Source organism: Cottoperca gobio, chromosome 22, assembly GCF_900634415.1.
Source record: "Cottoperca gobio chromosome 22, fCotGob3.1, whole genome shotgun sequence".
Lineage (NCBI taxonomy): Eukaryota > Metazoa > Chordata > Actinopteri > Perciformes > Bovichtidae > Cottoperca > Cottoperca gobio.
In genome coordinates, this window is record NC_041376.1 from 16,454,511 (window position 1) to 16,474,577 (window position 20,067).

The following is a 20,067-nucleotide window of genomic DNA, read 5'->3' on the forward strand; positions in this document are numbered from 1 at the left end:
AGATAGACTGTCTTCAAAATGGGAATGTTAAATAAATTGGATCAAACAAGTCTTCTGTTTTCCGTTGCATCTTCAAACCGCAAGAGGCATGCCTTCACTGTCTCTGTGTATTCGACGTGTGTGTCAACCCCCGTGCATGAAAAACCTCTTATCATCTGTGCACAAAGGGCTTCCTCTGAAGGGATGCTGGTGGTGCTGTACTTCCCAGGTCTCTGCTGTTTTCCTTTTACCCCCAGCGAAAAACGCTGTCTGTCTGCGGCTGTCTTCTTCTCTGTCAGGAAGCTTGCGTTGGGTGGAGTGAAGCCGAAGGCTTGTTTACAGTCGCCTCGTGGGGGGAACGTGATGTGAAATAAGAGGCGGCTGAGCTGTTAGAAAAGGCAAAGGAGAGATCACGCTTGAATGTGACTGAACTATAGTTTAAAAACCCTTAAATCCCAGGGGAGAAGTATAGAGTCAGCGCCGCAGCTTTGCCTTGCCCTTGCAATGCAAAGTCTGCTTGTAGGAACACGGCAGTGTAATGCAACCCTGGTAAAAGCTTAAGTGGATCCTCCTGAGGGGATAACAAAAGGTTTACTGCCAAGTGAGTTACTGTATCCAATGAAAACTGTCTGCCTGCAATCTTACTTCATTGTGCATTAATGACATTGTTGCTGTCGACCTCCATTGGTGTCAGTTAACATGAAAAGATCTTCCTTTTGTCCAGCCATAAAAACCTATTTAGCCCTGGAAAGCAGCCACTGAGAGGAAGTCAGGGGACATCAGGAAGGAGAAGGGGTCAAATTAAGTCTAGACATTCATTCTTTCCTTATGAAATGGATTTCCCAAGGTAGGCACACAAACTGAGGACTTTTTTTTTTCATGACAACCACAAATGTCTTTGTAGCGGTCCTGCACATGAATAACACAATGGCATTGTAATATAAAGTATTTACAGAAAAGACGGAGAATGGGAGAGATCAGAATGTTTGATTTTTTCTTGTTTTCTTTTTTATAAAAGCTGTACGCTGATGTCTTATTCTGCAAAGTGTTCAAATCCTTTGTGATGAGGTTTTAAAAGGAAGAGTGGTCCTGCATTATAGATATAAATACAATTTGAGAGAAAACATACAGCATGCCACAAGGACAATCCAGGACATGTAGAACTATAACGCATCCGGAGGCACCAGGACCTCATAATATCAAACAAAAGATGTTGTGCCATGGAAGCATTTGCTATAACTGGTTACCTTGTGTTTTTTATGGAAATATTTCACATGTTATTAGTGTTTCCCACATGATGCTTAATGTTCTGAATGCATGACGCCCACTTTCAACCGGAGATGACATGCATTCATGAGTTGCGTGCTGAAAGGCACTCAGGATGTGCAGCTCCTCTGGCGTGGGAGCTTCTGCTTTGGCTCTATTTAAGCAATTAATCAAACCGACAAATGGCCTTCTGTAATAGCGGTTGTTAAAAGCATTGCTCTCCTCAATATTAAACCCATTTACATTAACTGGGCTTCTGGAAATTGCTTCAGAAATTCCATAAAGGTAGCCACATTAGTTCTGCTTTCTCAGTACACAACAAGAGAACACAGACAGATATTTGTGAACAGAATCATTACTTTCGTTACATTCATCACAGGAAAGCTGGTCGATGCATGTGTTGAATCTGGACATTCACATAATTAGTATTGTAATATTCATATACTGTATTCAAGTACATGGTAGGGATGTAAAGATATATGGAATCTCACAGTATTGCAATATAACACAGTAGTGTGCCTGTGTTTTTCTTTTATTTCTTAAGATACGTGAAACTTATTGGGGTTCATCTTCTGGGGACCAAGAATGGTTTAAAAAGAAAAATGTCAGGGCAGTCCATCCAACAGTTGTTGACATTTTTCAATCGGGACCAAATTGAGGAAATGGCCAATAACTGTCATACCGACATTGGCATTCCGGGAAATAAATTGTCTAAATCGATGCAGCAGAGGACATGATGTTTTTAAGGTTTTAAATGGTCAATAGACTGCATTCAGATGGAAAAGTGGTTTACAATTTTCCTCTCATTCACCTATTCACACACACAAGGCTCAAGGACACTTTGACTTGCAGACAGGAGGATCCAGGGATTGAACCGCCAACTTTGTGTTCACATCCACCCCTGTTGTTCAGGTGAGTCAATCTCCAAAAACACTGGACCCTAAAATTCCCATAATGCAGCTTAATAGTAGACCATCCCTGCCTGGTAAATGCCCACATACTGTATTTCAGATATCACATACGCAGTTTGTAACGCTGTTAAAGACCTAAACTCTGAAATTCATTAGGGTTATTTATTTATTTAAATATAATGTCATATTTTCTCCACCTCTAGAACCACAGAAGACATTTTACAGGTTGAGTAGTTCTCCTCGAGATGAGTAAACAAATGTGTGAGTGCCCCTTTAATTAAAGAATCTAAATACTTCTCTCACCACTTAATTACAAACCGAGTCAGAGCCTCGATGGTCCTTTAAACTCGGTCCACTTGACCTGTGTGAACTCCTAACTTCTGCCGGATAAACTCCATTTGTGCTGGCTCACGACTAATACACAAGACAGTTCTTAAGGAAGAGGTGAGAATATTTATAAGCAAGCCATTTATAATTCACTCAAATTTAATGTGCATCCAAGGACACGCTCTAACTCACAATTATAGATTTTAAGCACCAATACATTTACAACATGCGGCGAAAGTCACGCAATGACCACTGCCCAGTCTGCTCCGCTTCTATGTGTATGATTCATACAGTGAACAACGTGCCAGCCCTGCAGTACGGCCAAGTGCTACTGGCAGTGGCGCCTTTCCATATTCATCATGAACGACACAGGCGAGAAGTCTGCCAGATGCTCCGGCATCACTTTGGAAAGTAGCATGTAAAAATAATTAAATGATGACATAACCACATTATGTAAGAGCCTCTAATGGAGTCTACAACCTCTTTCAGCTCTACACATTGTTGTGGACCACAACTGAACATCAGAGTTAACGGAGAGGGAGCAAGAATAAATGCAATATTATGTGGAGCTCTCACCCTCCTTGACATGGTTTAAGGGAGTATTAAAGGAAATAAAACCTGACTGTATGAATGAGCTGATTTTCCATGCTTCGCTAGACAAAGTGAGTATGACAGTGGTGAGACAGCCGCACAGAGAGAGGCAGACTGAGAGTAACACGGAACAAATAAATCCATGAGTCACATTAGCGGGAGAAGGATGGGGTGCTGAGAGGGGAACACAAGTAAACAGGATTATGAAACAAACCCTGAGGCAAATGAATATCATTGAGAGGTATATCACTGCCAACAAAGATGAATCAACTCCCTCCGGGTGAAAGACTTGTCCCACAACCAAGAAAACAAGGAACAAAGTATCCTTACTTACTGTTTTATGTCGGGAAAGAAATGACCGTCGTATTTTCTGCAGTTTTTCTTTTGATTTCAGGTAAAACTCCTGAGATTTCATATGAAATAATTACTTCTTCAATGTATACGGGCTATAAGGGTGTTATATCTAAGCTGAAACCCTGCACGGTACAACGCGGTGCAGAGTTCCCTCCAGGAGCTTTAATCATTGCCCCACCATTTTTAATAGAGTGATTATTAGCACAGGGATTAATCGGCTCATTTAAATCGCATGCCGGCCCCTTCGTGATTTACTTCTATTGGTGACTTCCAATTGCACAAAGGAGAGGAGACGGCGGGGGAGAGTTAAAGAGGGGTAGCGATCCCCTCCTGATGTGTGTTTCTCAGGAGCTAACAATGAGCGCAGGACACTTTAAACACTCCATCTTCCGACTGGATAGATTCATTAGGCTGACCAGGATAAGGACAAGAATGGTGGGAAAAAAAGGATTGGAAGAGCAGACGAGGAGAAGGGAGTGATTAGTACACCCAGCTAGGACGCCTCACAAACAATCCAGAGTGAGAAGCTCCTGTGCTGTTGTAATTCCTGCATTTGTGCTGCAGTTCTGATATGGTATGTGGTGTGGCAGTTTTATGAGGCAATTTTTCTCACAATGTGCGTGGGTATGGGTGTGAGGGTGGGATGGGAGCACAGTGTCCAGGGTGGATGTTCCATCTCGCTTCACTGTCAAGAGATTGAATAACAGAAAAACTAATACCAACTGTGGCTACAATCCACTCTTTAGTTCTTCACTCATGTAAGGAGGGAAGCTGCAGGGCTGTCGGAGCCACTGCTTCTTATTCTCCTGCTTTTCTGTATGCTGCATATACCGCAGAGATACTGACATTTGTATTTTTATTGACTTCAATCCTCGTGTGTATTTCATATTGTGTAATTCATGTAATTGAAAATGGATGAATGGATGAACAGATGCATTATTACTACAAAGGTCCTCTATAGGAAAACCTTGACATGTAAAAATTGTTATTACTTCGACTCGGTCATTCTAGTGTTTATGATGGTGTAACTCCTGCTGGGCTTTTCCATTCTAACCATCCAGTCTTTCAACTTAAACAACAACGATTTGTCTGTCGGATTACGGAGAAACTACACCACCGATTGTCATGGAACTTGTTGGAAGGGTGTACAATGGCCCAAGGAAGAACCCAATACATTTAGGAACGGTTCCGAATCACAGGGCGGACACATGACACTATGTTTTACTTTCGCCGGAAGTCCGAATAACAACTCGGAAACAGATTCCAACTCGTTGTTTAAACGCACTGAGCAATAAAATACAGCACATCTTCTTTGTTGCGTCCATGTTGTTTACATATTACAACTTAAAGCTCACGAACACACCAAAGTCTGAAGAACGACTTTCCGACTCGGGAAATGGGACCATCTGAGAATGCACCACTGGCCTTGGCGGAGGTCTGTGCTAGTTTATTATTGTGCCAATGACATGCCTGACAGCAGCAAAAACCTGCTTTGCTGTTTTGCTGGAACAGATTTGGAACTTTTGTGGTTGGATATTATGTATTCAGACCAAAGGCCAGCCAGACAACATGGGGCCAGAGAAGATGGTGCGCAGGCAGAAAATGTAGAAATGTTGTCTTAAGAGGCGGAAAAACATTCACATACCTTTTGAAAGTTATGGATATTTATGTATGTATATACAGTGCATACATATTTATTTGTGTATGAATTTGTATGTACAGTGTAGGCAATGGGAATGGGTTTTGTCTTCTATCTGAGTTTGATGTGTTTTCTTTGCTGTTGTCTTGTTTTGCTTGTTAATAATTATGTTGTCTGTTGTCGCCTTCAAAAATTGTTACAACTTAGACACAAATGATGACTGTTTGATGATCTGCCAATACTGTAGTTATGGTTAAGTGGAGATTAAAAATCCTTAGTTAGTAGTGTTGAGATTGTTTTCTAGCTGCTGTTTCCAAAGCCTTTTTGCACATCCAACACATGTAATTCCAATATCTCCACCAACTCCTGAGGGAACTAAGTGGCTCTTTACCCGCTTATTGTTAGTGACTAAGCCAGTAGTTAACTGTGTCTACCTGCTACTTGCAGCTGAGCAGGAAGACTTCAGCAGGTTTTTGGAGCTTTTTACTGTAAACAGCTGCCAGTCGAAAACTATGCATGGGAGCAGGGAGCCTGAGTCCAAACGGTACAAACCAAAAACAACGAGTTTAAAGTCTTGACCTTCATGCATTTTAGCAACAACAACGTTTTCAGACTGTTATTTTGTCTTTGTAAATTGACATTTGCTGCATTACCCTGCTCCTACATTTTAGCAAATCTGACCAGTTTTACAATATAACGTAGAGTGTGAAGCCCCGGCAAAGAGGGAAATGCAGCCCTAACTGCGCTGCCAAGCAAATAGCCTCTTGGTGCTCCTGTGCACTTATTTAAATGGGGTAATATACAGACATACAACGGAAAAATGTGCCCTTTCTATGCAAATGAGCCTCATTGCAAAAACAGTCCAATTCACTAAAGATCAGTGAAATTGTTATCAGAGAGTTGATGCTAACTGAAGCGTATTTATACAGACAGACTGGGATATAAAATCCCAAATAGGGTTTCTCTCTGTTACGTTTACATTCCTCGCCTGAAGTTTTGAGTAATGCCTTTGCAGCTCGATGGTTAGAATCTGGAACTCGCGGCCTGAAAATATAATTCTTCTTTTTCTGCTGTTTTATAACTAGGCACACAGGCAACATTTAGACATTGACACGTGGATAGTTGCAATCAGACGCAAAAAAAGCTAAAATTGCACTCAGCGTCAAAACCTTATGAGCGTGTTCGCACTGTAATATCATTAGCGCAGTCTCTTTAGTGAATTGGACCTTGAGATGGGCAGACAGTTGTTGTTAGTGATGCGCTATTCATAGAACTATCAGCGGCTGTAATCAATTTATTTGTGAATTTGCCCTTGTGTCAAATTAGAGACTCATCTGGTTAGTTACACACAAGAACAATTATTATTATAATTATTACAATTATTACAATTATTACAATTATTACAATTATTACAATTCTAATTCTAATTCTAATAATAATAATAACAATAATAATAATAATAATAATAATAATAATATATTATTATTATTATTATTATTATTATTATTATTATTATTATAACTATTATTAACATGCTAATTATTCCAAATTATAGTATCAATACAATATATATTATATTACATAGCTGAGTGAAAATACTTAATAATTATAATAATAGTTATAATTAATGTTGATAAATCCCACTCCTGACCAACAAAGTAAAAATCGTCTGGTTTAGTGTGAATGCAAATAACAATAATAACTTTCATGGTAGTGATAAAACAGCATCAGAGTTCTTTATACTTGAGCTGGTGCTACCATAGGCTACTACACAAGGAAAGCTAGTAAACTAGTTGATGGAGAACGTATCTTGTCGCCAAAGATCATCTTTTCAATCTGGTGTAGTAGTTTGTGTGAAGCGAGTTTACTTAACTATAACCAGCAACAGCAACTGGAGGTTCAGAGACAAAACAGGTAATGGAACAAAGCGCTCCATCTACCTAGACCTTCTCCTGAAAATATTTTGCAGTGGGATAACAACTTCCATCTTTGCTCTTGACAAATAACAGTTATTATTCAAGATATCTTGATCAGGCACTGCATCAGAACAAAATACAGGATATATTGCATTTCCACAAATGCAAGGGCACACACACACACACACACACACACACACACGCACACGCACACGCACACGCACACGCACACGCACACGCACACACACATGCACACACAAATGAAAGGCCTTACATGTAATGCTAAATGCCAGCCAAGTGGTCAGCTTCAGGCTGAGGAAAAGGTTTTCCCTGGCAGAACACTCCCTCGTCTAGACAGAAGATATTGTAATGGCTTTCAATTAGAATTCCAGCAGCTGTGCTTGACTGCAACTGTTTATTCTCTCATGAGAATCTATGGAGAACATATGACTTGTTTTACAACACCGATACTCCTTGAGTATCTGAGCAGGCAGTTTAACATTAAATAAATGTTAAAATAGCAGACAATGTGTGGAAAATGTAAAATATATTGCATGAAAATGACATGGCTATTGTCTTGTGAAATCAGGACATATCTGTTTTTTTATATTTGCTCAACACACTTCCAAATATAAGAGAGAAAAAGTAAAATTGTCAACATTCTGTTCTCATCTGGGCAAAGCTCCTGCATGTAGGTCAGAGTTTGAACAGTTTACAGTACAGAGCACGCTGAGGACACACACACACACACAGAAAACCATTGTAGTGAGGAAGACAGCGAGACAGACTGAGTCGTGTAGGAGCAAAGATGCCAATAAGCAAACCTAAAAGAAATGGAAACATTGCGACATCGAGCTTGTTGATTTGGGGATTGCATCTGCTTTTACTAGTAGCAATTTGGAGAAAACAAGACACTGAAACGAGGGCAATTTATTTTTCTGCCAGCTCTCGATGGTCAACACATGCTGTAACTCCCACACCGGCCTCCTGTTCTCTTCTTCTGCATGACAGCGACTGCAGCTTCATTTGGAATGCGTCGCTTATTGGCCATACATTCCTGCAGCTGCGCTTCCACAGTTGTTTTTTTTGGGGAGAAGGGAGTAATGAAAACTCTCAGATATGAATACTAAACAAACTGCTGTGATTTATATTCCTATGGACGAACGGGGTGCAACACACACACACACACACACACACACACACACACACACACACACACACACACACGTCTGTTACCAGGAAACAGGGGTGAGACGGAAAGACGAGGAGGGAGGGAACATAAACTGATGCTTCTCCCAGGAAGAAGACATTGCATTGAAGATACACAGTCAACTAGCGCTGCTGCAGTCTATTTTTGGAACTCACTCCCCCCACGCTGCACCCCAAATGTCACCCCTGTTCTAAGATTTTTTATTTTTTTTTTACAACTTGAGTCCTTGATATAAGGTTTGTTCTTTCCAAAGACATAACAAAAGTGCAGATTTTTAGCGGTGTGCTCGCCTTACTGTATCCATCCTGCACACTGACCCTCCCACCGCTCCCCGGACACTGGATAATTCACTAGTAATCCACCTCTAACCTCTCCCCTGTGATGTCACAGAGTCAAATGTGTGGCTTGTGTAATGCTCTATCCAACCAATATATAATTTTTACCCCTGACGTCCTGCAGCCCAGCGCCTGATCACATTGACAAGAGGCCGGTGAAAAATCACCCCACGGCCCCCGATGGCGTCCCTCTCTTCTCCCATCCTTTTCTTGAGAAGCTGGATCCATGAAGGAGATTGAAGTGGTGCTCCCCATCGTACCACCCAATTTCCCCGTCTCAGATTCCAGAGTAGGAATTTATCAGATGTGGCGCTGAAGCCGACCGCCAATGGCCCATTAGGCTCCGGCAGGTCGATGGTTAACTAATTGAGGAGAGTTCTTGCAGTGACTTCCTTGGCCATCCATCCAATCCATAACTGGGATTGAAAGATCAGTCAAAAATCCCAGAGTCTAAAAGAACTACCTTCATTGGCCTGGATGACTGATACCTTGCATGACTCAGACACTGATGTAATGAATCATTAGGATCTAGTGTTTTCCTGCATATTCATTCATGCAGGATAAGAGTTAGTAAAGGAAACACTTGTCTTGTGAGAGCTCAGAAGATCTCAGATGAGCTCTAGGTGTGCATTGCCTCAGATCAACAGTGTGTTTCCAGATGGGTGATGAATGATCCTTGAGCTAAATGTATTCCAGCGTACAAAGGCAGGACTGTACTTATTGATAGAGGAATATACAGTATGAAAATAAAGGCTAGCAAGCCTTAGAAAAAATTTGTTTTTATAGATGGAGAGATAAGTCTTGAAATTAAGGAAACTTTAAGCGTATAAAACCGTAGAGATCTAATCCGATGCCTGATGATAAGCACACGAGGTATTGTTTGTGTGTCTGCGTGTGTGTGTGTGTGTGTGTGTGTGTGTGTGTGTGTGTGTGTGTGTGTGTGTGTGTGTGTGAGTTCACTTTTGTAAGAACCTCTGAGTGGCCGGACCGCTTCCCATTTTAACCTACATCCTTTTCATTAGTTTGGAGGCCTGTGGTTGTAGAAATTCATTTTCAGGGAAAGATGGATTTCTATGGAAGTGGTCAGCTTGTCAATTTTTAAACATTTTCGATAAAGCCTGAAAGTAGTGGAACGAACGGAGGCAATGAATTCATTATGTGCCCATCAGACAGGATAAAGTGATAAGGAAAACACAAACGTACTGCAGCTTCTTAGCCTCCCTCTAAGCCTTCAGGGAGAAGATGGTCTGTGTAAAGAAATGGGGAATGAAGCTGAAATGATGAAAAGCTCAACCACATCATTCCAAATCAATTTAGTGAACAATCTCGTAATTTGTAATAATGGAGATTAATGGAATTGTGTTCCTGCAAAAGTGTAGCAACTTTTCCAAACTTATGATTAAAAATTTCAGATGTTTAAATGAAATCATTTTTCTCGAGAAGAGTAACACTTTTGATTAAATGTATTTCAGTGAACATGGGTCACGAGCCACTCTACTGTATAAGATGGAAGTATCATGATGATCATGATGATCACAAACGTAGTATTGCACTGCCATAAAGCTGGGAGACTTGCAGGTGATTAAAAAAAGAAAAGGTTCAAATTGATGCAGCAGAGGCTCTCAACTTTCTGTTCCAAGTTTATTTCAAGCATAAATCCTCCACCTCCCACAACTGGGTAGTGCTCATTTAACCCTGCAGCGATGAGCAGGTCGACCCACAGCCCTGGGACGAGCGCGTTTCGGTGAGTTTACTAGAAGATATCACGGGTTTGGGCAGGCGGCTCAATGAGTGACAAAGCAGCGTTCCGAGAAACGTATTATTAACTTCCAGAAACATTGCGTGCAATAGTCCGACACACATGACAGGAGATTGTCCGTGTCAGACGCCTTCTCACTTAATAGAAAAACTCCATTGGTTAGGAGAGAGGTGGCGCCTGGGAAGAGCGTGCAAGAGGCGTGCGTTACTGCACGGTCACATAGCCGGCTCATAATAATCTCTTCCTTGAATCCTTTTCCTTCTCTGACAGAAATTCAGGAATATCGCTGTCTCTCCAGTTAGCTATTTTCATTGGTGTCTCCTTGTCAATGACCCTTCTTCTTCTCTAATGCATAAAGTTTGCGTTTTGCGGGTGTTGCATATTTTTGTGGGTCAATAACGGTTCTCATAACGAATAGGATGGGTGCTATGGACCGGTTCCCCTGTCTGGTTAAAGCTCATGTCTTTCAAACTGATTTAGTTAAATACTCCACCACATTACATACAGTACATTTTGAAGTAAAAATTGTCCACAATTATAGTATGTGTCATATTGCATTCATATTCTTAATTTATTCACTGACACTTAATGTCATTTCCCAACATGAAGGTCTAATTGGAGATTCAAAGTCTTCTCCAGACTGCCAGGACTAGAATTCTGTGGGGAAATGCTGAAATAATTAATCAACATATTAATACAGACAGTGGATCGAATGACTCGCATCAACCTCACTTCCAGTCCTTATAAATAATCTCATAAATTAGCCAACACGTGTAGGTTTTCATTGTAGATCGTAAAATCCTCACAGGTTGAAAATAATTCACATTAAAAAATAAAATAAATAAAAAACACAAAAAGTCATTTTAATTAAAATAATGTGTAAATAGGCTTCAGAAAAATGTGTCAAAACTTTGGTCACTTGAGTGACAGAAATCCTCCAGAGACACTGAAGATCATTCAACTGTTGCTAAGCAAAACACATGCTAAGCAGTACTCCCAATTACTAGTAAATTGACTTTGACAAGTTTCAAACACTGTATTTCTATTTTATGAGCTATATTTGAAAATAACCAGCTGGTATACATAACCATATGGTTAGAGGCAGACAAAGTTTTAGTCAGACTTCTATTTGATTTAGAAGATGAAGTTTGGCAAACATGAGCACACTGTAAAGAGAATTTTCAAACAGCTGAAGTCTTGGAGCAGAACTTGTTGGGTCAAAAGAGTCATGATGAAAACACAACTTCAAGCACCCTGCACCACATGTACTCCTGCAACCTTTTTTATGGATTGGCATTAATCTCAAAATTCATGGCACTTTTTCACCCCTAGCTGAGGAGAAGCTGGCGTACGAACTCAACCTTTATAAGGACAAATGTGTGCCATTAGTCTAACTAACTGCGGCCACTTCTCACAGCTGTCTGAATCAAATATCCTGTCATGTAGCGAATCAAGGAAGTTATAATCTGATATTTGGCAGGTCAAACAGTTCACACTGCGGAGCGTAAAAGGCCAGGTAGACTCTAGTAAATTGTTTCATTAGTCCAATTAGTTCTCAAGTCAATTTTATCTATATAGTCCAATATCACAAATGACAAGCCTCAGCGGGCTTTACAATCTGTACAGCATACGACACCCTCTGTGCTTTTCGCCCCTTGCTTGGGATAAGGTAAAACTCTCTAACAAACCCCTTTTAACCTCAGGAAGAGAACGTCTCATCTGACATGGATTGGAAGCCAATGAAGGGAAACTAAAACTGCTGTTTTATGCTAAAATGTTCTAGTTTTAGTTAAAGGCCCGATGAGAAAAATCAATGTATATACTCATGCAAAAATAATCCGTCTCAATCATCACTTATGAACCAGAAGAGTTTGGCAGTGTCTGGGTATTTTCTCTTTTCTCTTCATTTTGCTGTGTTCAGGACGTTTCTGGGCGTCAACCAAGGGAGACATATAATGTTTCTGCTGAACAGTGGAATCTCCAACCCCCCCCCCCCTCCCCCCGAAGATAAACCGTCTCTTATAACCACAGTTTACATGATTTGTTACTATACAGTTTTGAAAAAAGTAGTCAAGCGCACACATTTCAGCACCATAGAAAAGGAACAGTTACAACCAACACACACACACACACACACACATACACACACGCACTAACGCGCACACACACACACACACACACACACACACACACACACAAAATGTTTTAATAATTAGAGGGATTTGACTTCAAAGGCTTAACTGACGATACACACCATGAAACGCACGGAAAAGTAATAATCAATGTCCCTGAAATTATTTAGAACATGAACATAAATCATAGGCGAAGTGCACAATCCATCACCGCTGATATACTACACCCATAAAGAATGCAACATAACAGTACAGGCTACAAGGGGCCCATTATTAATACAGGTAATTAGCCATCAGGACATAGGCCCACATAGTTACTTATTACGAAAATGTGGATTTGTTTTCCTCTCACCATTGACGTTACTTCTGGCATACGTGCTGTCGAGCACCCTGACCCTCATTCGGGTTGGGGGGGAGGGGCCCCATTTGAATGTTGTCTTTGCAAATCACAACTGACAAATCCTACTCATTGTTCCTTTAAGATTCTTACTGCAGCTTTCTGAACCATTTGAATACTTTTAGTGCTTGCACATGGCAGGCCTGACAACAAAACTACATCCAGTCTGGATGATGTAGGTGTGAAATTGTATCTCTGTATGAGCCATGTTTGAGAAAAAGAGGTTTTAGCTAGATCTTGGTGATATCTTTAATGCAGCGATCAAAAGAGATTCTTAGCTGTCGGACTTTAGGATGTGATGATAGGACTATAGTTGTCTAGAGTTAGTGTCACTTGATCAAACTGTTGTCGAGCAGGGTCAATGTCCAGCCTCTAAGTTTTATCTGATTTTAGTAGCAAGAAATCCCGTCCTAAAATGCTTGTTTGTTTTTTCTCGACTTAATCAGACTAAGAGTTATGCTTTTGGGAGGCACTTCTGTAAATCAGCATTGCTAGTGACATGCTAATTACCTGGCTAAAGTCAGGCTCAAGCCTTGCAGTGCAATGATGAATGTGACTGCTGGACATGCAGAAGGCTCAGTGCTTCTGCAGGAGCTATAAGGCTGACATTTTTCAAGTCCACTACCCAGAGAATTGCCACTTATCAAAAGTTTACCCCCTGCACCTGTGAGCATGCACCATTAAGAGATGACCGCCCCAAAGTGCTGTTACAGCTGTCAACGGAAAAGTCCCCAAATCTTGAACACTCTCTGTGAGAAAAGCCTCTTTTTTTTCTATTTTCTTCAAAAGCCTTACTCCTTTTCTTTAACTCAGCAAGTCTAGGGGTTTGATTTATGGAACTAAGAGAAAAATGTCATGAGGTGGGAATGCTAAAGGAAGCGGGGACTGCCGCCTCGGCGTTGTAAAATGCATGGCTCGAGTGCGTGAGACTCAGCAGCTCCTTCCTCAATCATTGCAGACACGTGTTGTGCATGCACGAAAGCAAAAACAGACAAAAGATAAAAATGGCTGTGAAGCTGTGAGAAAGGAGGAAGAGAGGCAGATTGACAACTCTGGAGGAACGCTTTGGGATTTTTTTGTTTGACTGTGTGATAAAACATCTATCTCTGCTTCTGCAGCGCGACAACACTGATGAGACGTGCAGGTGGATGGACCAGGCCGTGAACTACGATGATGCTGGCTGAAAGGGTCGCTCGTTGTGGGAACTCAGCTGCTGATTTATGAGGTTTACCACACGCCATGAAAAGTGAGCCCGAGGGGGGAAGGGTCTTTGTAAGAAGTTATCTGTCTGTAATTTATCACACTACCACTCCCCCACCGACCTTTTTCCATGCACTGACCTGTGAGCTGGATACCAAACACAGTTCAGATGAAATGGAAACGATAGCTGGTTAAGTGTGCTTGAAGCCAGCGGCCTTGTGGGTAATGGATATCCAGTCTTTGTTTCATTTTACTGCATAGGGACAGAAAAGTGGGAATGAGTGATCAATCAGAAAGTAATTAAGTTTTCTTTGGCGGTCTGGTAAATGGCTTTCAAAGTGCATGCCTATTACCAAGAATACAGCAATAGCTGTTAACAAAGTGCAGTTCATCTCAGCCCATACATACTTCAGCCATCTCGTTCTCTTTAGCCCGCAGTGCTGCAAAGGAATTCATCGCGGTCACGATTATGCACATAAATATCTGTTCATCAAAATCAATTTAGTGTGGAAAGCTATATAATGCTTTACTTTGGGTTTTGCTAGTTAAAAATCAATTTGTCTAACATTACTGATGTGTGTAATCTTTTATTAATAACTTCAGATACTGTCTTGTTACAGTGAGTGGTTACACCATTTCCACAGTAAATTTGCCTCTGCAGCCAAATTATCAAACCTGCATTAGCCACACACTAACTGAAAACATCTTGTCACACAGTCTCCCCTCAACTCAAGCAATTACCTAGTAGAATCTCCAGAATTGATGTACAATATCATGCATAGCAATGGAGCGGCCGATGTAACATTGTACAGACAGCTTGCACTCGTGGGTACAGCATTGTAGATTAGATATTGAATGGAGTTCAGATTGTCTGTGTCAATGTTTCTCCCTCCCTCTCCCGCTCCCTGCCAGTTGTGTTCAGTCCCTCCCACACCATTTTACGAGTCTTCACCTTCTCCGACTGTGAATAAAATAACTTGTCCAGAATAAAGTGTTCAGATATTGCGTGGAATGCATGATGAATAAAGAAAAAAAGTATTTTTACTGATGTACTTCTGGGTCCGATATTCTGATGCTTTTCCAACCATTGACTGTGTATAAGAAGTAGCCGTAGTCACTCGTTGGTTGTTAAGCCTCGAGTTTGGTATTTTGCCCAACGACTAAAAACGTTACAATTAACTTTCATGAAGTGAAAACACACTGTGAAAGGATCGAAGTACGTGGACGAAAACACGGACAACACCCAAACTGGACGACACCCTGGTAGCAACTTTTCAATCATGAGGTAGTGACGCCCTAAGCATACGCTTCTTTATCGTCTATTTTATATCATTATTTCATAATTTACTAAATGAACATTATGCTTTGTTGAATACATTTTGAAGCTAGTGATTGAGACTTATGTTACTAACTCACCATCCGGGGTATCATCCCCGGAGTGTCTGTCTCTCATGTGGCAGGTTGCCACTGATAAAGTTTACGTCAGGATCATGAATCGTGACAGCGCCTGCTGACCTGGTCCTGCTGGACACCGGGAAGCCTTATTGACATTTTCCTGGATTCATCCAAACTTTCTATTTCTTTTTTTTTTTTCCAACACAACATAATTTCTGTCAAATGTTGTATTTGTACTATGTTGTTTATCCTGTACACACGACATCTATTGCACGTATGTCCGTCCTGGGAGAGGGATCCCTCCTCAGTTGCTCTCCCTGAGGTTTCTTCCATTTTTTCCCCTTTAATTTTGGGGTTTCTTTTAGGAAGTTTTTCCTTGTGCGATGCGAGGGTCTAAGGACAGAGGATGTTGTAACCTGTACAGTCTGTAAAGCACACTGAGACAAATGTATAATTTGTGATATTGGGCTATACAAATAAATTTGATTTGATTTGATTTGATTTGAGACTATAAACTCATTAGGAAAATATTTACTGAAGTAATAAATTAAGTAAAAAGTAGATTCATTTTCTCATAGACTTCTATACAATCTGACTTGTTTTTGCAACCAGTGGAGTTGCCCCCTGCTGGTCATTAGAGAGAATGCAGGTTTAAGGCACTTCTGCATTGGCTTCACTTTTCAGATCCGAAGGTTGCCTATTGGTTCCAACACACACATGGGCGGATTATGTGGTTTTGTGTCTCTCAGTGTCTCTTCCTAGTTGATATGTGTCTCTTTGATTGACATTTCAGGCCCGTTCCGTAATCCCTCCATGAACACACGTTAGAAAGAGGCAAACTGACTGAAGATCGTACTTATCTATTTAACTGTTCGTATTATACCTACAGTATAGGAATGTGAATTTGCTTGAGGGACAGATGTGTGTATGTCAGAACAAAATGAACATGGAGAAGACCCTTGTCTTGTTTTCTGATTGATGATAAAGCATTTTACAAATCTTGAATTTGAAGCATTTCCGCACCATTGAGCAGAAATGCACCTGTGTGTGTATACAACCCCATCACAAGTAAACCAATGCTGCCTTGTCCAATCATGGCGATAGAGGAGCAAATTAAGGAAGCAAGCAAGAAGAAGAATGGAGACAAAGAATAGCCTCTGCAAAGGATAGTTCCATTATTGGGAAGTAATTATGCAGGCACAAGGCAGTAATCAATCAATGATAAATATATTATTAATTCTCTTTCTAACAGTTCATCTCAATTAACCCCTAGAAAACATAACAGGTTGTGTCTCAATCAAGAAAGAATAAAGCAGTTATAGGTATTACATTTGTAACAAAACAGAAAATAATGGTTCTTGATTAGTCAGAAAGACTGGGGTCATCTTGACAACTCAGTTCTTTGTGCTAATGATGAATCACAATCACCTTATTGTGGCCTAAACAAGTGTAATCAGCAGGCCGGTGAAGCTTTAAGCAGTGGGAATAGCCTCAACAATGAACATGGGATTATATCACAGTGATACTGTATAACTACAGTATTGTGCAGAGTACTTTAGCATTTACAAAAGCAGTTGTTTGTTTGGGATAATTGGAGGAATCAGCATGTGCAGTGAAAGCCACGATGGCTTCAAATATTTTTTTTCTTGGAAGTATTTATTAAAACTTTATTATATACATTTTTTTGAACATCACCTACAGATTCTAACTCCATCAGAAAGTCTATTTATTTTATTTTATTTTTATTATTAATATTATTATTAATATTATCATTATTATTATTATGATACTGTAGTCTATATATATATATATATATATATATATATATATATATATACACAGTATATATATATGTAAATATATATTTATAAAGTAAATAAAGGGTGTCTGTTGATAGTGAGTTCTGATCTTAAACTTAAATTGCATTAAACTCATGACTGAATGAATGTTACTGAAACATACATTTTCATCATTACTCAGAAACTTTGTGGACAAGTCATCTGTAACCACTTTTTTTATATATAGAACCAAAAGAACTATCAGAGCTGGACTTTATTTTATGGATGCTGTGATTCCTCTGCTCATATAGAATGTCCACATAAGGCCGGTGTCCTCCTCTATAGATAAGGTTTTAATGAGACAGTGTAAAAAAGTTTCAGAGCAATTAGAGCATTAATGGATTCGTCAGTGAAACTGAAGAGTGTGAATTACCATAAGTATGTGCTGACGCCATCTAGCGGGTCTTAGCCGATCAACTTTTTGGAGCGAGAGAGAGAAAATGGGGGGGGGGTATGGTTAGACGAGGGAGGGGGGGGGGGGGGGGATAAAGGGGCATTTTTCCTCCTTCCTGCCACAAAAGCTGAACCCTTCATTCCCAATTAAGTATGAACTGGAGAGATGGAAAGAGAGCTCCTTGATGTTTTAAGGTCTCTACATTTAAGATACAACAAAGCCAAATGGGCTCCAACCCAAATGGCCTCCCTCTGAAACTATTTGATTTGCACACAACCGGCGAGAGTGCGACTAATCCAATCCAATTTCCGGACACACCAGAGGCTCGGTGATTCATTGAGAAATCTCGAGAGACAAACTGTGGATGCTATGCCTCCTGACATCTTGTAATTTCAATAAAGATACAGGCACCATTACGGCTGCGCCGAGGGCGCTTCAGGCGCGTCCATAACGGCGGAAGGCTGTGTTCGCAAGGGAGTCGTGTTCGGAGAAAACGAGCTTATATTTGACGCCAAATGGATGTCTGTGACTGAGTTTACCGCATGTGCTGGTATGACAGAGGCGATTGGAGCTGCCAGCTCTCACCTAATGAGCGCCGAAATCCTCAGCAGATAATTAACCTGGGGGCTTTTCAATTAGATAACACTGTACGATATGTTTATATTTTAAACTTTAATTGATGCTGGGCTCCTCCAAACTCGTTGTGAATGCATGGTATAGTTGTGAGGGGAGAGAGCGATGCTGCATCCCGCTGCTGACAGAGAGACCACTTGTACCGCCGTCACAACTGTGCCAAGAGACAGGGAGTCTTTGAAAGCCACCGGAGCGGACCCGACCGGCATATCAATCAGCGTCCCGGAGAGCGACGCGCACGGCTCGCACCGGCGAGAATAGGCATTGTCTTTCAGCGCGCCTGTGTGTGAGTGGGGGGGAAACAGAGCGGGGGAAATGGCACTTTTTCCGTTTGAAGAAGGGAGGACAGCAACAGTCAGTGGCAAACAAATGTAAAAAGCCAGTTCTCTTCGTCTTGGTGCGCACCGGCGAAGAGGCGCAGGACCCGCAGGATCATCGATTCGCACTTCTTGCGCTGCGTATATGTGACAGGAGCAGAGAGGAAGCGGTGGACGGTGGGATTATTAGGGTGCTTCTCTGAAACGAAAGACTGAAAATATTTAACCATGGACACCAGGATATTGTTTTTGCTTGTTTCTTCTGCGGCATTTTTCGCTGGGCTGCAGTGCGCCTCGCCACGGACCACAGTGGGGATGGATCTCCCCATCGCCGGCTTCAGCAACCTCAGCAGCGGGGGCAGCAGTGGGGAAACCGGGAGCAAAAGGGACTTGAGCCAAACCATAAACTCCAGACTCAAGAGGAAAACCCTGGCTGTGGATTTTGCGGTCCCTTCTCTTTTGCGCTATTACCTGGCGGAGTTCATAAAGAGACCCCTCAACGGCGACTGTCAGACTTTTAGCGGATGTTACATTGTGCGCGCAAACTTGAAAATGCACTGCATACCTTTGCAGAAAACCATATCCACTTTTGTGGACTCCAAGTCTGCTGCGGACTCAGCACTGGGGAACGTGTCCGCTGATGGACAGCTCCCTTTCCTCTACAAGCGGCCGCTGTCCAAAGTTCTGAAATTGGGCTTGACGAAAGCCAGCAGAAAATCAAACCAAGTTGTGGTGGAAATCGGAGAGGATATAGTGAGGACGGGATGCGGGGGACTGTCTGTACACGAGGAGGCCCCGGTGCTCGACCTGAAAATGGACCTCACAACTATTCTGGAGTGGTGGCTCGGTGCGGAGGGGGGCCGGCTCAGAGTCCGGCTCATGCCCGAGAAAAAGGCGCAGGTGCCCGGAATAGAGGATCGATACACCGCGGCCATACGCGCTGCAGATCCCCGCCTCTCCCTTCAGATATCCTCCAGGGGTGAGTCCATATTTTCTTCCGTACACCTCCCTCCCTCTGTCTCTCTCTCACACTTCTTCCCATGTTGTTGCCTCACACGCACGCACACTAATTCACGTTTCTCACGGTTGTGATTTGAGGTCTGCTGTGATTACATTTTGATGTTGAATCCAGTGTGTCTAAAGATGCGTCCTGCCATTTGCTGGGGAAATTGGAAAATGATGACTGAGGTGTGTTTCTTCGTGTGTGTGTGTGTGTGTGTGTGTGTGTGTGTGTGTGTGTGTGTGTGTGTGTGTGTGTGTGTGTGTGTGTGTGTGTCAATCCATGCGTCTGGGTCTGTTGTTGTTATCCAGGGGACTCTCTAGATTCCAGTTTCATTATTGATGCCCACAGCATCACAGAGAGATGCATTGCATGTTGATTTAATTCCCAAACTCTTTGATATTTTCTAGTTGGGTATATGCAGCATTTTTTAGAGGCTGAAATTATTATTTCATTTGGAGGGAAAGAGAGGCC